This window comes from Lissotriton helveticus, chromosome 11 (assembly GCF_964261635.1).
Source record: "Lissotriton helveticus chromosome 11, aLisHel1.1, whole genome shotgun sequence".
NCBI lineage: Eukaryota > Metazoa > Chordata > Amphibia > Caudata > Salamandridae > Lissotriton > Lissotriton helveticus.
The window spans coordinates 487,867,873-487,887,570 of NC_136072.1; positions in this window are offsets into that span (position 1 = coordinate 487,867,873).

The window sequence follows — 19,698 nt, forward strand, 5'->3', positions numbered from 1 at the left end:
CATAATCTGGGGTGGAGCAGATTCCCACCAATGGGAAAATGGCAGGACACTTCAAAATGAAGGGGGGAAAGAATCAGGAAGACAGAGGCATCCAACGAAGGCCAGAAGGCCGAAATGCATCATGCCTGTTCAGTCCATTAAAGTGCTTCCAAAGTTTCCCTGTGTGGCCTCTGCTTCTTCAACACTGGGAGGAGGTTGCTGTGGATGTTATTCACGTCAGCCAGAGATGCGATTCAGAGGCCCCCTTCTGCAAGTTCTGCCTGAGTATAACTGGTTCCTGCTTCTGCAGTATTTTCTACGTCCAAGGTATTGGACCCGGCTCAGGCCCGCCTCACGGTTCCAGCTAAGCAAGGGCGCTGCCCTGCGGTTCATAACTTCACGAAGAGTTAGGGTACATTGCTATTCCTGCTCCTGTCTGGTGGATGTCTGTAATTGGGGGCTAGAACATTAAGGGGACCTGAGGAAGCCCTGGGACAATATTTCAATCTGGACTTTTTAACACTCGGCCACACCGCGCACTGCCCTGCACTCTGCCAGCCATCTTGGGCACAACAACGAAGATTCCTCACGTAACACTCACTGGAACCGTGGATTCTAGGACATGCTGTTCCTACGAGCAGCATGCAGTGTACATCACATAATCTGGTGTGGAGCAGATTCCCACCGATGGGAAAATGGCAGGACACTTCAAAATGCAGGGGGAAAGCATCCGGAACACAGAGGCATCCAACGAATACCGGAAGGCCGAAATGCATCATGCATGTTCAGTCCATTAAAGTGCTTCCAAAGTTTCCCTGTGTGGCCTCTGCTTCTTCAACACTCGGAGGAGGTTGCTGTGGATGTTATTTGCGTCAGCCAGAGATGCGATACAGAGGCCTCGTTCTGCAAGTTTGGCCTGATTATCACTCGCTCCTGTTTCTGCAGTTTTTTCTACGTCCAAGGTACAGGCCCGCCTCATGGTTCCAGCTAAGCAACGGCGGCTGCCGTGTGGTTCCTGACTTCACGAAGAGTTAGGATACATTGCTATTCCTGCTCCTGCCTGGTGGATGCCTGTAATTGGGGGCTAGCACGTTAAGGGGACCTGAGGAAGCCCTGGGACAATATTTCAATCTGGACTTTTTAACACTCGGCCACACCGCGTACTGCCCTGCACTCTGCCAGCCAACTTGGGCACAACAACGAAGATTCCCCACGTAACACTCACCTGGAACAGTGGATTCTGGGACTTGCTGTTCCTACTAGCAGCATGCAGTGTACAAACACATGATCTGGGGTGGAGCAGATTCCCACCAATGGGAAAGTGGCAGGACACTTCAAAACGCAGGTGGGAAAGCATCCGGAACACCGGAACACAGAGGCATCCGACGGAGGCCGGAAGGCCGGAAGGCTGAAATGCATCATGCCTGTTCAGTCCATTGACGTGCTTCCAAAGGTTTCCCTGTGTGACCTCTGCTTCTTCAACACTGGGAGGAGGTTGCTGTGGAGATATATATATATATATACCAAAAACTCGAATCTTGATTTCCAGTAATCCTTCGACGAGAGCCGACCCAGAAAATGCAGGTGAGAATTATTTTATTTAGATTTTCAGCAGCCTGCCAGCATAACGTTTCGGCCTGCCCAGAGGCCTTGGTCACATAACGCCATATATTTATATATATATGCAAAGTTGTAGAATCCAAGTAAAGAATCCAAGCAAGCCCGTAGTTCATCCGAAAGTTCTTTATTCGGCTGGCACAAAAGTCAAGGAATAACGCATTTCGAACAACAAGTTATATATATATATATATTCCAAACCAAAGTACCCTTGAGCATTGGGAGGTCACTCGACAGAACTTGGCCATACGGCTCCGTGATGCAGCCTGTCTCAATAATCCACTTCATTAGTGTCTTTGCCAACGCGTTTCAAGGTAAAAAAAACCTTCTTCCTGGGCTGCCACAAACACATCTGAGCCTCGCATTCATTTGACTTTTGCAGCTTTATTGATTTCCATCACAGGTGGAGGCGCACAGTTCATTTCATCAGTGCACGCTGGAAAAGAGAGTTCGTGATTAATGCGATGGAAATCAATAAAGCTGCAAAAGTCAAATGAATGCGAGGCTCAGATGTGTTTGTGGCAGCCCAGGAAGAAGGTTTTTTTTTACATTGAAACGCGTTGGCAAAGACACTAATGAAGTGGATTATTGAGACAGGCTGCATCACGGAGCCGTATGGCCAAGTTCTGTCGAGTGACCTCCCAATGCTCAAGGGCACTTTGGTTTGGAACATTTTAACACGGCTGCCTCGCCGTGGGGAGTGGCACCATCACCGGCTGGAAAGGAAATACAGAATCCAGCAGGTGAGGCTGTTGTTTTGCACTAACCAAGACTGTTCTCAGCACAGCACTTTATATGCCAAATAAAGCCTGCTCAATGATCTACAATCCTACTACAGGAAATAAATATGCCGTAATTAAGCAAATCACATCTGAACTTACTGAAAGTGAACAATCTCGCATTAATCACGAACTCTCTTTTCCAGCATGCACTGATGAAATGAACTGTGCGCCTCCACCTGTGATGGAAATCAATAAAGCTGCAAAAGTCAAATGAATGCGAGGCTCAGATGTGTTTGTGGCAGCCCAGGAAGAAGGGGTTTTTTACCTTGAAACGCGTTGGCAAAGACACTAATAAAGTGGATTATTGAGACAGGCTGCATCACGGAGCCGTATGGCCAAGTTCTGTCGAGTGACCTCCCAATGCTCAAGGGCACTTTGGTTTGGAATATATATATATATCATTTTCAAAGGACGCGGCACTCAAGGGAAGTTCTATCATTCAAAAGATTTATTGAATCAAGCTCAACCAACGCGTTTCCGCCTCCACGGCTTTGATGACCGTGATCAAAGCCGTGGAGGCTGAAACGCGTCGGTTGAGCTTGATTCAATAAATCTTTTGAATGATAGAACTTCCCCTGAGTGCCGCGTCCTTTGAAAATGATTAAATGAAATACGGGTCTGGGTTCGACCCTTGAGCACCCGCTGGCAGTGTGCGTCTTCACTCTGGACCCCATTGTGGCTAATATATATATATATATATATATATATATATATATATATATATATATATATATATATATATATATATATATATATATGTATTACTCATGTTAGGATTGTTCTACTGTCCTGAGAGCAACTTCAATTATACGCAAACACGAAAGGACGTATTTGAATTTATAAGAAAATTGAAGTTAAAGAAATATCATAAACTCCAAAAGCCCACTAAGAATGTTAACATCGGTGCAATAAATACAACATCAGAAGATACATCGAATTTAACAGTAGGAGATCTTGCCCTGCTTCATGATCTTCAAGATCTGCAAAGGGAAAATACAATTTCAGAGAGTGGAGAAGATGTGAGCGACCAACAACAAAGGACTGACATTCCTGATATAACAACTGATATAACAACTTATGAAATCTTTGCCAAAGCCAATACATCCTTCAAACCCAAATCCAAATTTACCCCGATGATGCCTTACTAATCATGAAAGAAAGTACTATCAACTAATCGAAACTGCAAAAAGAGAAGCAAGTGGTCATCAGAAATTCTGACAAAGGAGGTAACATCGTCCTATGCCCACTTGACAATTATATGGAAGAAGCATTATCACAGATTAATGACGTTGAATGCCTTAAGAAAAGTTCACTTAAAAAAATGATAAGCACACAACATGATTTTTATGCATAATTAGTAGCATGGAAAAGTGTGGGCCTTTTAAGTATGGAGGAATATACATTTTTTAAAAAGAACATCTAACAATCCCGGTTATTTTTTTTTTCCTAAAGTCCACAAGAACATACAAAAGCCACCAAGCAGTCCCATCATAGCGGCTTGTGATGGTCCATTGGAAAACATGTCTAAATATATAGTCTTTATTCTTCAAGATTATGTGAAAAGCCTCCAATCATATGTACAAGATGCAAGTGTCTTTTTACGAAATATTCAAAATATACAATGGCAATCAGAGTACAGGCTTCTTGCTCTCGACGTCACATTGCTCTATATGAGTATTAGGCACAAGGTTGGTATTAGAGCGGTGGAGCACTTTCTTAATTATCGTCCTCTAAACTTTGCACAGCATAGCTGAATGTTGATCAGCATGCTTCTGTTCTGCCTTGAAAATAATGTATTCATGTTTACAAATCAGACATACCAACAGGTTTGAGGTGTGGCAATGGGAGCCAGCTTCTCTTCCACCTATGCTTGTTTGCATATGAGGTGGTGGAGGAGCTGGTCCTCAAACAACAATATGGCCATTTACAACAGTCCTGTGCACACATATAATCTAAGTATACAGTATGTAATTATATACGAGATAATGAAAACATAATCTAGTTGTGATTTCCTCTGTTCTTTAATGTGTGTTGGCACAGAAAACAGCCAGCTGACACGTGTTTCGTCTGATACAAATATTCTCTGACTCTTCAGGACTGGAAACAATACAAAAGAACTAACTCAGAATATTGTATATGTTATGTTGTATAATGACACAGATGGAAGCTCAAAAGGCCATGAAATCACACGACACAGGTGGAAACCAGCATGGTATTTCGAAGTTAAAACAACTTTGTGGCAATTAAGAAAAAGCAGGCCTACATATCAGAATCCATTTAAGTCACATTAGAAAGTTCAAGTGGTGTAACCAGGTACCAGAAGTGTAATCTAAGTAGTTAGATTGTCGAAACAATGTATCGTGATCTCAAGGAACTTTCCATAAGTGCAATTACTTAAAAATAGAATCATGCCACCGAAAAGAGATCCAAAAAGTGTGAGGATATGGAAAAAGAAGAACCAGGTGCTTCACCACACGGTGGACACATACCTTGGGTCTAATAGACTGTATATGTAATCTATAGAGAAAGGATGAAATAAACACAAAAAGAAAGAAAAAGAAGAAGAAGGTGGGGGAAGAGAGAGAAATATATCAAACCGACTGGTTGGCAAAACACAATTGATGTTAACATGGCAGAAGTCTGAAGAAACAACTTGGACCTACGAAATGTCAAAAAACATTATAATTAAAAATGAATATTAACTCACCCCTGAACCGGTGATAATTCCAACCCGGTTGGGTTCAAAAAGCAGAATTAAAAAGCAGGTAAGCAATATTCATCAGGCCAAAATCAATAGCTGGGAAAGAGTAAGCAAAAAGGAGTAGTGAAAAACTGGCCGTTAATGCAAAAAAAAAAACCAAAAAAACGTCCATTGCAGAAAGGGAGCGTATATTAGGAGACATTGGTATAAGATTCTTCTAAGTAAGCAAAATCCAAGAGTCATGTAAAACCCGTATTACTAGTATGCAATAAATGCCGATAATAAGAAAAAATAATGTCCAAAAGTATCTGAATTCTCAAACCATTCAAACGTATTTATAATGCTTAATCACATAGTGGGTGAAGACGAAAAAGCCAGAAATTTAAAAGAAACAGCCACAAGTAATGCACGAAATATATCTATATGATGAAAAAAGCACAGGGCTCACCAAGAAAGTCAAAAGAAGTTGTCTTTAGTCATCCATATAGGAAAGGTACATCGCATATGCGTGATGAGCTGTAAATATGGCCACACACTCAAGGACAAAATAATAACCTGGCTTAGGTTTATCGATGATATATTTATAATTTGGAACAGAACAGAGCAATCTGTGTTGGATTTTTATTTCACAAATCAATGTAAATAATATGAATTTGAATTTTACTACCATCATTAGCTCAGAGAAGGTAACTTTTTTAGATGTACAGGTTAACATAGTGACCAATCAGATTAAAACATCTTTGCATCGTAAACAAACGGTTTTACACGCTACAAGTTCCCATCCTGCACACCGTATACAAAGTTTCCCTTATGGGGAAATGTTAAGGATTAGGAGGATATGCAGTAATGATGAAGATCTGAACAAGATACTGCAGGAAAGCAAGGAGAGATTTCTGGTAAGGGGCTATGAAACAGAAATCATAGAAGCCGCCATAAGGAAATCTAGACTGCGGTCCAGGTCTGACGTCCTACAATGTAGCACTAACAATAGAGGTACAGATGAGATGATGCAGAGTACACTAATGAATTAACCTACAAGATTGATTCTAACGTATACCAAGCAGGAAAAACAACTTAGGGACATCATTAAATGGAATTAGCCTATTGTATTAGATGACCCATTAATAGGCCATTTGTGACCTAAAACACCTTCCATCTCCTGTAGAAAGACAGCTTCCATGGGAAATGCCCTGGTAAAGAGCAGCCCAGAGGATATACGAACGGGCTCTTGGCTTACTGCACAAAAAGGCTTTTTTAAGTGTGCAACCTGCAAAGCCTGCAAATATGGTTTTAATAAAACCACATACCAGACAGCTTTTAGCAGTAAAATGCAGTTGATTAGTAAACACCTTACATGTAAAATAGATCATGTTGTCTATGTACTGGAATGAAGTTGTGGCCTCCAGTATGTAGGCAGCACTAAATTGCAGGCACATAAAAGGATTTGACTGCACACTAGGGCAATAATCAATAAAGATCCCAGTTACCCGGTGGCACATAATTTTTGAGAAGTTCATGATAGTGATCTTAAGCATTTTAAATATTTTATAATTGGTGCTGTCTTTGTCCCAAAAAGAGGAGGTAGCCGGGAGGAGAAGTTGAGAAGGTTGGAGACAAGGTACATCTTGAAGTTAGATACAATGTTACCTGGATGGCTAAATACAAGTGAGGACCCTCATACATATTTGCGAATTAGATCATTCATGATGAAGTGGGATACAATGATTTGGGGTATATTGCTCTATGATGGAAAGAGACTCTGAAAGAATGTGCGTGTATATATATATTTTTGTAAGGTTTTAGGGGTTTACTAATTTGTTAATTATACTGTGATTTTCTAACAACTTTTATAACAACTTTTTGGAAGATGTATTTTTATCCTCTACAAATATGCACTTTAGCTACCAGGAAACCTGGATGTGAATCTGTTTCCATGCACTGTAAACTGCTATGAATTTTTGAATTATATAAATTTTCCCAATTGTAATTTATGTATATAATTTGCAGCTGCAACTATTTAACACAATTTGCACAAATTAAGCACTTTAGGTACAATGCACTTTAATAAAATCCTGGCAGGGAAGGATTTTTATGTGAAGGCACATACACAGTATAGAATTTTGCACATAATCATTACCGAGATATGGTATAAATAGGATAGGATTGGCAATGTATGTTAATTGGAATATAAGTATTTGACTGGTTATAGGAAATATCTTATCTCAGCCGAATGTAGGAGAAAATATATGAAGACCAAATCCATAATGGGAAAAGATAAAAAGTATTTATACAAGTATTATGATCTGTCAAATGTAATAGTTGGCCATATCCGGTAGTTAGTTAGAACTTGTCACTTTAAAGGAATACATTTGATAAAAACATCCTGGCTGGGAAGGATTAGGGGAAAATATATTAAATATTTTCAGTTATTTCATTTGCACATATGGCTAATGATACATAAGTAAATGCAGCATTATTGGAATTTCACTGTGTCATGCATAAATACCAATAGGGTATGGAAATATCAATGTGATGCAATCAAATGCAGGTTTATAAATGTATCATGCCTTATTTGCCCAGTAGGAAAGTCTCTCAACCATGTCTATTAACCACATGTGGAGCACTTGTCACTTTAAAAGAGCCAATCACCATTTGTAGCGTCGTCATGTGATCAAGGCCGGTATCTGCAGAAACGCGTCATGGCGGAGGTAACTCAATAAACAACAAAAAATTTGATTTTCACCTATTTGTAGCATGCACTCGTTCTTCTGGTGAAGGATTTTCGACGACAGTTGTGCATATATATATATCAGCACACCAGTTCCGGGTTGGTTACGAGGCTGTCAACAGGCGGTCTGATATCGAGTTACCGGATAGCCCACAAATTATGCAACTCTTTCTCCAATTCAGTAGAAAGTACTCAGACACTCCAACATGCTTCAATAAAGTTTTAATGACATCAAATGACGCGTTTCGGCGTTACGCCTTGCTCACGGCCACAATAGACAAACTTTACATTTGCCATTTTAAATGCTTCATATTATTAACATCAACAACGGACTTCACCCACATCTAGTGATTAAAGCAGTGCAAAGTATGGTGGCCATTTTCACATTGTTAATAATCCGTAATTTATATAGTAATCTGTGTATTGTCCTTATTTTATCAATCATATGGCTGATGTTTTTGCCTAAAAAGAACCAAATCCGATTTCTGCGCTCCCTCTTTGAGACTCCATCCCTATTCTAAACCTCCCCTCCTTTCATATCATTATCTTTTAGATTATCAACTCATTTAATTTTGCCAGAAGGCAGGACTGCTCCATTGCACGTATCATATTTTTAGATCACTTCAGAACATTCTGTTCAGATTCTATAGTTTACCGTGGGCCACTGTCCCCGAGCAGAACTCTGCACCTTAATGGTCGACCTCTTACATAAACTCGCACAGTGAAACTTTGTCTCACTGACCAGCTTGCTTTTCTGTCTTGTATCTCCACATACCATGAACTATTTTATGTTCACACCGGTTCTTCGTGATAGCAGGTTTCTATTCCTCCCTCCCATTGGACCTTTCTGTGGGCCTGTTGACATCTCCCTCCCTTCTCCTCCTTTTCTCCATGTGTTCTCCCGTTCCCCTTCTCTCTTTCCTCCTCTATGTCTCTACTCTCTCTTTACATCGGTCTCGATACCATCTCTTCACCACCGGTCGCTCGATAATTTGTTGTCTATGACATGTCATACAATCCATGCTCACTATTACCTGTAACCTAGCCACTGGGGTATTAGCACATAATATGTGTATTACAATGATTTTGCAACACAGGTTCTTTTGTTTCACTTAGGGTGCTCACTTGTCATATATTAGGTGTCACGCATATACAATCTATGACCATTTCTGTTATGTTTAGGTTCTGATATACTCTATTGTACATCTTTACAGTCCTGAAAAAGTTGTGGGGTACTTCCCCAGACGAAACAGATTTTGACCCCCACAGGGTATGTTGGCTTACAGACCAGCTAGCTCACAGAGCCACCGTAAGCCCCCCTAACCTAACAGGGAACAAATGATTTCTGGCAACCACTGAACATGACAATCCTGATTCCTCAGAAATCGTGGAAACAGTACAGGACCTTTCACTTGGTCACTAGTGCTCACCTATTCTCAGAGAAATATACAGAGAAAACACAGTGTGACATTTTCAATAATATTTATTGAACCAATGTTATTCTTGGATAAAATATGTGTGCTACAATGATTAGGAGGCAGAAGCAGATAAATGTGATTATAGGCACTAAAAGCGTAAACAGTAGGTAAAGTTCTACCATGGTGCTCAAACAATGTAGAACACACAACAGAGCAGACCAGGTCTGGAATAGGTGTGTGGTTGTAGTGGCAAATGTGTAACAATAGGCGCTTGTATGCATGCATGCTGGTGAAATCATCGGCTGGAGAAATCCCATCAGACCACCCTTTATGGTGGAGTTAGCGTCATGTGGGATATTTGTTGATCATACCATATCACAACCGACCATATAGTGCCGATATGGAAATGGATGTCAAAACTCTCGCCGTGATGTCCCTTATGAGGTGGTGTTTACTAAAGTACAGTGCTCAAACAATAATGAATTAAAATTGACTACACATGCGCTGTATCTTATTCAAAGCGCAATCTATGTGTCAAATGTTAAAAACACGCCGGGTAGTAAGACTACCCCATGGCGCAGCGTAGGACGGTCGACATGTTTCAGCCTGTGGGGCATTGCCCCGGCTTTCTTCAGGACCATAGTCAAAAAAGGCTACTGTGACTATAAATAATAGGTTGAGTGGAAAGAACAATTAGTGTACTAGAAAAAGTTACATATCTACCAGGAACCATCACAATTGAATGCCCACTGGAAGGAGAGAAGAACATCTTCTTCCTAGAAAACAAAAATGTTTCACAAAAACAATACATTACACACAAACACCCGTATGAATACACAAAGACAATACAATCATCGCACACCAAACTGAATAATTTGCATTCAGTGTTGTATAAACAAGCATAATAGCTAAAACACCATGTGGCATTTCCTCACGATGCTACTCACCCAGCTTTGTGTGGATGAAGGCCTCACCTCACCCGGCAACCGCTCGGGAGTATGAAGCCCCGCTCTATAGTGCAGAAAAAAGGACACTATAAGCACAAAAGTCTGCAGTGTCCCAGCCAATTGCTCTGCACACAAACCCAACAGACGTGTGCTAGCAACCCAACTGTGTCACCAAGACACTCACCCATAACCAAGACACCTGAAAAACATTAGATGTTTTCTAATTAGAAACCTCTGAAACTAAACCACTGACACGCTTCTTAATTACTCCCAAAAACTTGTCTAAAATCACAATGCATGAATAGCCATAACGACGGGCTGCTCGAATGCCCAGAAGTGTCAGGCCATGAAATCCTGAATGGGTCCCCGAATCTGATGGACCTGGGGGCCGTCCGAACTCTTTGACTTGAGTTTGCTCATCTAAGTTAAACCAAAGGGGGGGCTAGCTGATTGCGGAAAGGAACCAGGAGACTAACCTGTCCGTCGGTGCTCCCGCTTAGTATGACGAGCGGCAGTGGAGGTGTCTAGTCGAAAACGCCCTTGTTAGTTATGTAGCTGCCGGAAAACCAATGGTAAGGCAGAATAGGCGTATGGGACAGAGACGCGAGAAAGAGAAACACTGCTCTTTCCGCACATGCGCAATGGCAACAAACTAGCGAGAGTTGTCATATAGTTCGAATTCATATTATTCCAAAACATATTATTCAAAAACAGACGCCAGACTGTTTAAAAGTCACATCCTGCAAGATAAGATGGGTAAAAAAATGGGTAAAAAAATGAAAAGCAGCTAATTGGAGATTCCCTTATTACTGCATATACCCAGAACGAGGCGCATGTGTGATGAAGAGACACTACATTTGTGTCATGCGCTCCATAGAGGTGACTGAATCGAGCTGAAAAGGGCTCCCAAGCTTGAGCCTCTCAAATGGGGCACTAAGTGTGTGCCTAAAGCCCAAAAGCTGGCTTCAAAATACCACAAAAAAATATAACAAGAATTTTGTATCTATGGTTGTCTGAATTGTAAAACTGTGTTTGTAGAGAAGATCAATTCTAATCATTCTCTGGGCTCTCATATACAAAGGGAAGAATTGACTAAAGGATACCAACTCCAATGCTCATATTGAGGAAATACTCTCCCCTGAGGTGGAGATAATTAATAGATCGAAATTCACTCTATAATAGAGTGTGACCTCCAATTGTGAGACCAAGAGTCACTAAATGCTACAGCGTGAAAAAGGACCCTTATGAGGGATCATTATGTACGTGATTTTGAAGGAGTTGTTTATCTTATATTTTGTCTTTTTTTCTTTATCTTTTATTCTTTTATTCTTTGTTTCTTTATTCATCAGGTGTCAAGGCAAATGGGTATCGGACTAGGTGGTCAGAAGGGATGCACGCACAATTATGCTGGGTGAGCTTAAAGGGTGCAACAAAAAGTACGTCACAACCAAATTGAAAGACCCGCAACCAGAAGGTTGCTCTTAATACTAAAAAACAAAAGGGTATGTGGAGGGTCAAGGGGAATGTTTAATGACCTCTCTGCTCGCTCCCCTACTTATTTTTAACATAGAACACACAACAGAGCAGACCAGGTCTGGAATAGGTGTGTGGTTGTAGTGGCAAATGTGTAACAATAGGCGCTTGTATGCATGCATGCTGGTGAAATCATCGGCTGGAGAAATCCCATCAGACCACCCTTTATGGTGGAGTTAGCGTCATGTGGCATATTTGTTGATCATACCATATCACAACCGACCATATAGTGCCGATATGGAAATGGATGTCAAAACTCTCGCCGTGATGTCCCTTATGAGGTGGTGTTTACTAAAGTACAGTGCTCAAACAATAATGAATTAAAATTGACTACACATGCGCTGTATCTTATTCAAAGCGCAATCTATGTGTCAAATGTTAAAAACACGCCGGGTAGTAAGACTACCCCATGGCGCAGCATAGGACGGTCGACATGTTTCAGCCTGTGGGGCATTGCCCCGGCTTTCTTCAGGACCATAGTCAAAAAAGGCTACTGTGACTATAAATAATAGGTTGAGTGGAAAAAACAATTAGTGTACTAGAAAAAGTTACATATCTACCAGGAACCATCACAATTGAATGCCCACTGGAAGGAGAGAAGAACATCTTCTTCCTAGAAAACAAAAATGTTTCACAAAAACAATACATTACACACAAACACCCGTATGAATACACAAAGACAATACAATCATCGCACACCAAACTGAATAATTTGCATTCAGTGTTGTATAAACAAGCATAATAGCTAAAACACCATGTGGCATTTCCTCACGATGCTACTCACCCAGCTTTGTGTGGGTGAAGGCCTCACCTCACCCGGCAACCGCTCGGGAGTATGAAGCCCCGCTCTATAGTGCAGAAAAAAGGACACTATAAGCACAAAAGTCTGCAGTGTCCCAGCCAATTGCTCTGCACACCAACCCAACAGACGTGTGCTAGCAACCCAACTGTGTCACCAAGACACTCACCCATAACCAAGACACATGAAAAACATTAGATGTTTTCTAATTAGAAACCTCTGAAACTAAACCACTGACACGCTTCTTAATTACTCCCAAAAACTTGTCTAAAATCACAATGCATGAATAGCCATAACGACGGGCTGCTCGAATGCCCAGAAGTGTCAGGCCATGAAATCCTGAATGGGTCCCCGAATCTGATGGACCTGGGGGCCGTCCGAACTCTTTGACTTGAGTTTGCTCATCTAAGTTAAACCAAAGGGGGGGCTAGCTGATTGCGGAAAGGAACCAGGAGACTAACCTGTCCGTCGGTGCTCCCGCTTAGTATGACGAGCGGCAGTGGAGGTGTCTAGTCGAAAACGCCCTTGTTAGTTATGTAGCTGCCGGAAAACCAATGGTAAGGCAGAATAGGCGTATGGGACAGAGACGCGAGAAAGAGAAACACTGCTCTTTCCGCACATGCGCAATGGCAACAAACTAGCGAGAGTTGTCATATAGTTCGAATTCATATTATTCCAAAACATATTATTCAAAAACAGACGCCAGACTGTTTAAAAGTCACATCCTGCAAGATAAGATGGGTAAAAAAATGGGTAAAAAAATGAAAAGCAGCTAATTGGAGATCCATATAGGTCAACGCTCATCAGAAGCAAGCAATTTGGAAAGCCGTAGCCCGGAAGGTGCGGACCCTGGGGGTGTAGCACAAGTGCAACATCAATTGCAGGGAAAGGTGGGAGGACCTGAGGCATTGACCCCTGAAGGTCACGTAGGTCCAGCTGGGGATGTCCTCCCAATGTGGACTGGGTGTGCACCGTCCCTGACCCCTCTAATGGGCATCATACTGGTGGTGGACTACCCTGAGCTTATTGGGCAGGTGAGTGCCCAACAGCAGCTATAAGGGGGTGAGTCCTGGCCAGAGTCATACATGTTACATTGTCAACTTTGTGTGTTACATGCAGGCATTGTCCCATCAATACTGTGGGTGGCTCATGTGTCACACACAAGAAGAGTTGTTGGTTGTGTGGATGTGGTAGTAGGTGCATGCTGATGTGCTTTGCCTATTGTCTTTCTGACCAGGAACATAGCAGAGTCCAATCCACGGCCAATTTATTGTCTTGAGCCGAGACATAACTAAGTAAAATGAATAATCAGATCATGTTGTTTGATGGTGTGGCTGACAATTGTACCAAACAGGCCACTTGTCTTCATTTTATCAGGAGTGATGCTCCCTCACTAGTGTGTATCATTTAATGGTAGCCCTCTTACATGTGACATAGCATACAGTGTACTTTGGATGCAGTGACTGAGTAATACTTCCGCCTTCAGTATTAGTGCCTACATGTTGACATGTGTACCTTTCCCTGTTGTAGTATCATCTGCACTACTGTTTCATACATGATCTATGTGTCCTCATAGGTTGATGTTTGATTCCATCACAAATGTATGTCTAGGCCAATCTGTGTTTGAAAATAGTTATTTGTGATGAGTATATAGTTCATGTGTTACCGCATACAGGAGTGTGTAGACATTGATGGGTGGGTCAAACATATCCTAAGCTATTACTCAATGTCATTAGTCAGATCCAATTGATGAAGCAATGAAGGACATGACAGGTAGACGTACAGTAATTTTTCAAAATGTGAATTTCCATGCCATTGATATAGGGGTATTCAGTTATATGAGTTGCACATGTTGATTTGTCAAAGTTCATTCACTGACTGGTGGCATGCATCAGGGAGATACATGCAGAAATGTAGGGATCACATGTGAGTATCTACACTCAGAAATACAATGGAATTTGAGGTACTGTACTGGTACTGTGATATGCCTTCTTATTAGGACACAGGTTAAACCATATCTTCATGTAATGAAGATTCCCTGAGCCTCAACAACCTTCAATGGTCTATTGACTTTTAGGTATGCAATATAAGAATGGTCATCTAACCAGTTCAAATCTGGGTTGAGGGTGTTCCTAAGCCTAGCTTATTGACTATTCTGTGGATATTTGTAGACACATCTGCCAGATATTTGGTTCGGATTGTCTCCAGTCTACTTTTCTGTGCTATATGTGAAACATAGAAACGCTACTCAAGTACAGCTTTCCTGAGACTAATCTGACAGTGGATCCATGAGGAAGATTCTAATAGAAAGTGTCAACAGTGTGAATTGAGCATTTCCATGTCACCTTCTTCCTGCTACTGTACGCATGGCTGCAACATAGCTGTATTAGTTGACCATCATTCATCATTATGTTGTTTTAGGTATATAACCATTTGCTGACTGCAGGTCCTTGTGTGAAATCTCTAAAAATGAATGTGCCATTGCCGTCAGTTTACTAAGGTACACCACAAGAGCCAAAGTAAACAAGGTGATCAAGTATCCTACTAGATACATGATGATGGAGATCAGACAACTTTGCTCATGCAGTTGGAGATGTCTGTGGTAATGACTTCACTGTGAGCAACTGTTTACAGGTCATGTAGCATGCATGCATGTGCTCATGCTAATGTTGAAGCCGCTATAGTGGGTGTTGTACTTGTAGTCTTCTGTGGACTTTGGTAATGCTCTGTGATCAAAGCTGTTGGTCAAGTGTGTTCTGTCAAATGCAAAAATGTATTTTAAATGTCATTTCAACATCATTCCAGGCAAGAGCAGGAGACAGGATGGAAATTGGTGGGGAACAAGCTGGCCACAGGAGCTCCAGTTTTGACACAACAGACACTCAGGGTGCCAGTGGCCCAGAGGGTGAGGGGAGTGTCACTGAGTACACAGACTCAACGTTTTCATCTTCAGAGTCAACCTTCAGTGGACACTTCATTGTGGTGGCGGAACACACAGGAACTATACCAACACTATCCTTGTCTGACCACCCCCCCTTTCTATCTCCGCCCTCCCTGTCACTCCTCACCCAGTTTTCCAGGCCTGCTCCCCTAAGAGGAGAGTAGTCATCCCTTAAACACCTCCTGACTGAACGTAGAGGACAGAACATGCCTGCCTGCTGCCTCCTTATATAGCTTTTTAATTTCATTCCCACAACACCTCCAATTTTTCACAGTAAACAGTAATGGCAGCCATTGCTTTTCTAATATTCCAACAGCCAGCCAATCAGAACACTCACTCAAGTGAGATGTGCTGGAGCCTCTTTCTCCCAAAAGAGCGCAAAGGCTCACAGGGATAATGGGCCTCTCCACCAAAGAGAGCACTTCATTTTTGATTTCACGCTCTCTCTTGAGGCTCTTGGGACTCTTGTGAGTGGCTCACGAGACTCTTGTGAGTGGCTCACAGGACTCTTGGGAGCCCAACTGCCAAAAAATACAATTATTTTTCACCCTTTATTTCTCACAAACTACTGAATAGATTTACAATAAATCATAACATGCACAATCTGAGAACCACAATCAATCTTCGTGCCAAATTTGGTGTAGTTCCGTTCAGCATTTTTTGCTGTAGTCATGTCTAAAGAAGTCTATGGAAAATGTATGGGGATTTAACATTTGGGACCCCCATTGTTTCCTCGAATCCTGCTTGACAAATCATCCCAAAACTTTCCAGGAAGGAGCTGAGATGGATAAACATTTTTTGAGGGAAAGTTTTGTGAAGACATGTCAGATGAGGCCAAAGTTATATAAAAAGGAATCCTGCCGAAGAACTGGCCTTCACACGTGCAGGGCTGGTGCGAGCGTACAGGTGCAGGGCCCATTATAAATATAGAGAAAGTCACAGGGTTTATGATAGAACTCCAGTAAAATCACCGCACTCCACAGCTTGGAAGTCACACAGATTTATTACGGCGACGCGTTTCACAGGAACTTGGGCTTTGTCATGACCAATCAAGAATACAGAGCCCCATCAACTTATGAAACAAACAAGGGACCGACATGCCATAAACATAAATGACAGAGGTAACAACGTCACAGTGGGCTTGAAAAAAGAAATGTAAACATAGAAATAATTTTAAAAATCCCACAATTTTTGAACACATTTGTAAAATTAGATTAAATTTAAAATGAAAGATTTGTAAAATAAATTAAATACATTTTTGGTGATATAATTGCGAAGATTGCACATCTCGAAAACAAGTGTTGAGGCATTTATCCAAAACATTTTCTGGTGATCAGTAACAACCAGGGGAAAAAAGCAACATCCCCAGAAGCATTGTTCTTGTGTAAATGGCTAGTGCTATAGAAATTAAATAAATAAATGAAAGCACCTTAGATGAAAGTTATAGCATTGAGGTAAATTCAAGCCAAGTGGCTGTAATAAAAGCACATGTTGTATGACCATTGTAATAGGTGCAGTAATTAGCAGGGTACGAGTTATAGTTGCTTGAGATACCTTTAACTGGTGAATTTCTGTGGTTTTTAGAATTCAAAACATTACTCTGTTGCTGTACATTTCACCCAACTATAATGTTAATTTAATCTTTGTTTTTTTCCAGTGAATTTCTAGTTTTTTTTACCCTATAGTAATATTTTGTTACCATATGGAAAGCTATGCATGGCAGGCAATTGGCTGCACAGCATGGCCTGCGAACAGGCCCTACAGCAACCCCCCGCAGGCAGCTAAGCTCACGTGGGAACACACATGGGGTTATGCCAGGCCTTGCAGCTGATCCCAGTGGGCAGCCAAACATCTCCCTCCGCACCTAACATCCACCATATATATATATATATATAAAGTAGGGGGTGTGACAAATTCCCCTCTACTGGCGGTGTTCGCAGAGTTTCATCCATTTCGTGTTAAGCTTGTAATGTGGAGTTCCAGCAAAACTCCACCAACCTCCGTTGTGGCAGTTTCTTCTCGCCCGCAACTTGCCAACGTTGGTGAGCATTAGTGAGAACTGGCATCCCTAGTACGCTTTTCAGGTGCTAGGACGGCACTCAGTGAGATTTTCTCAACATGGGCGGTCGCAGATAGTCGTGACCATTCGTGGTGAGGAAGCTGCAGATCGTGGTGAAAAAGCTGCCACTCGACTACAAAATCTACTCAATTGGCGCGCTGTGTGGTGCCGTTGGCACTGATCTTGCATGCAGAACAATATCCTTGCACTAAAAATCAGCACAACATGCTGATTCCACCTGCCTGCAGTACTCCGCGGATATGGGCTGAGTTTTTATGTAACTCTGCAGAATTCCATTCCACTCGCCCTTAGTTGGAACCATGCTGGTACATTGTCAACTGGGAAAAACCGGTATTATATTGGGGTCTAGAAGAAGGCCTATATGACACAGTTCATTTCATTTGATATGACAATCCTTACATTTTTCAGAGCTTGATGAGACTGTCCCTGCAGGCTTTGCATGTCATACATTGACCCTTAAAGAGGGGAGGAGGTTTTGCCATTATTTATCATGAATCACTTACAGCCTCCTTTAGCTCAGTGCCCTCTCCTGTTTTTGAAGCATTTTCCTTCTGTATCCAACCCTCTGAGCATAAATCATTTAAGGGAATCCTTCTCTATCGGCCTCTGGGCTCAAGAAATGCATTCAATCAATCAATCAAAGTAATTGTAAAACGCGCTACTCACCCGTGAGGGTCTCAAGGCGCTGAGAGGAGGGGGTGGGGTGTCGCTACTGCTCCTTATGTGGGCTCCTTAGTGGAAGATGACTATGCACAAATAATTTCACTTGCTTGGTGACTTCAATTTTCACCTTGCATCCTCCATAGACCCTGACATGGCACACCTTATAGATACTATGGACAGCACAGGCCTCGCACAACTGGTACTTGGTCCCACACACAAAGGCGGCCACACATTTGATTGGATCTTTTCAAATCACCCCCTTCTTAAACATCTAGGCTTTCTACGGCTTATCTGGTCTCACCATTTTGTGGTCATGTTTGAATTATCATTTCCACTTGGCACTCAGGCCACTTATACTCCTTTCAGGTTACTAAAAACTCATGCATATAATAAAGTAAAACCAGGTCTCTGTAGCAGCTCTCTGCATCTCTGCCAATATTTCCAGATGATGTAGAAATAGCTATTTCTTTGTAAACTGACTGGCTCCACTAGGCATGCTTTGCTCTTGCACCAGAAAAACGTATGCATCTCCAAGTCAATCCCCCACTGCCCCATGGTAATCAGATGAACTCAGGAAGCAGAAACGTATCTGTAAACGTCAAGAACACTCATAGAGATAGGAAGATAACAGCCTAGAACATTAATAATACAAACTATGCTTGACTATGTATAAATCTTTACTAGTTAAAGAAAAGTCACCTTATTACACTGTTGCAGGGATTTTTCTCTGGAACAGAACTATGCTTGGAACCATAGAACATTAGCAGCTAGTGATTGACTCACCATACCACCTCAGCATCTATGAGTCTGAGTCCGACTAGCTATAGTGCCTCACTTACCCTCCTAACCAGAAGCAAGTGATTTAGCACCCCAAAACACAATCCTCTCAACCCTCTTAGGGACCATGGTAACAGGCTACATCCTTTCACTCTCTCACTCGTACTTGTCTGCAATAAAATAACCAGGAGACAGGAAGGAAGTTTAGGATATTTATTTAAACTATTATGCTCTGAGACACAGTATACATGCCACAATTAGAAAACAAATTCATACAAAAAATATTGTTAGCATGATTAATAATTCATACACCATAAAAAGCCCTGCCATTTTATAGGACAGAGGAACCTAACCCCTCCCCCCCTTGCTACTGATGCTAAATGATTATATATCAAAGTTCTCTGGGATTGCTGGCGGACCCCGTACCTTAGCATTCACAGATGGTCGTGTCTTCCTGGCTTATGTGCTCATCTATATGATAGGACATGTGTGCACATAAACAGCAGCTGCATTCTTGTGTTAGGCTAGTGCCTGGCCAAAAAGAATAATACAGACTTGTTGTTTGACCTTGTCTATGGTGTTCAGACTAAATCCCAGGAAAAGAACAGAACACAAAAACATATGCAGGTTCCATGTCAAAGTACAATGTGACACAAAAGCAATCGTGTTTATTTAATAACGTTTGCAAAGGAAAAATTAGGCCCACAACGTGCACAGTTAGTCTAACAGAGGA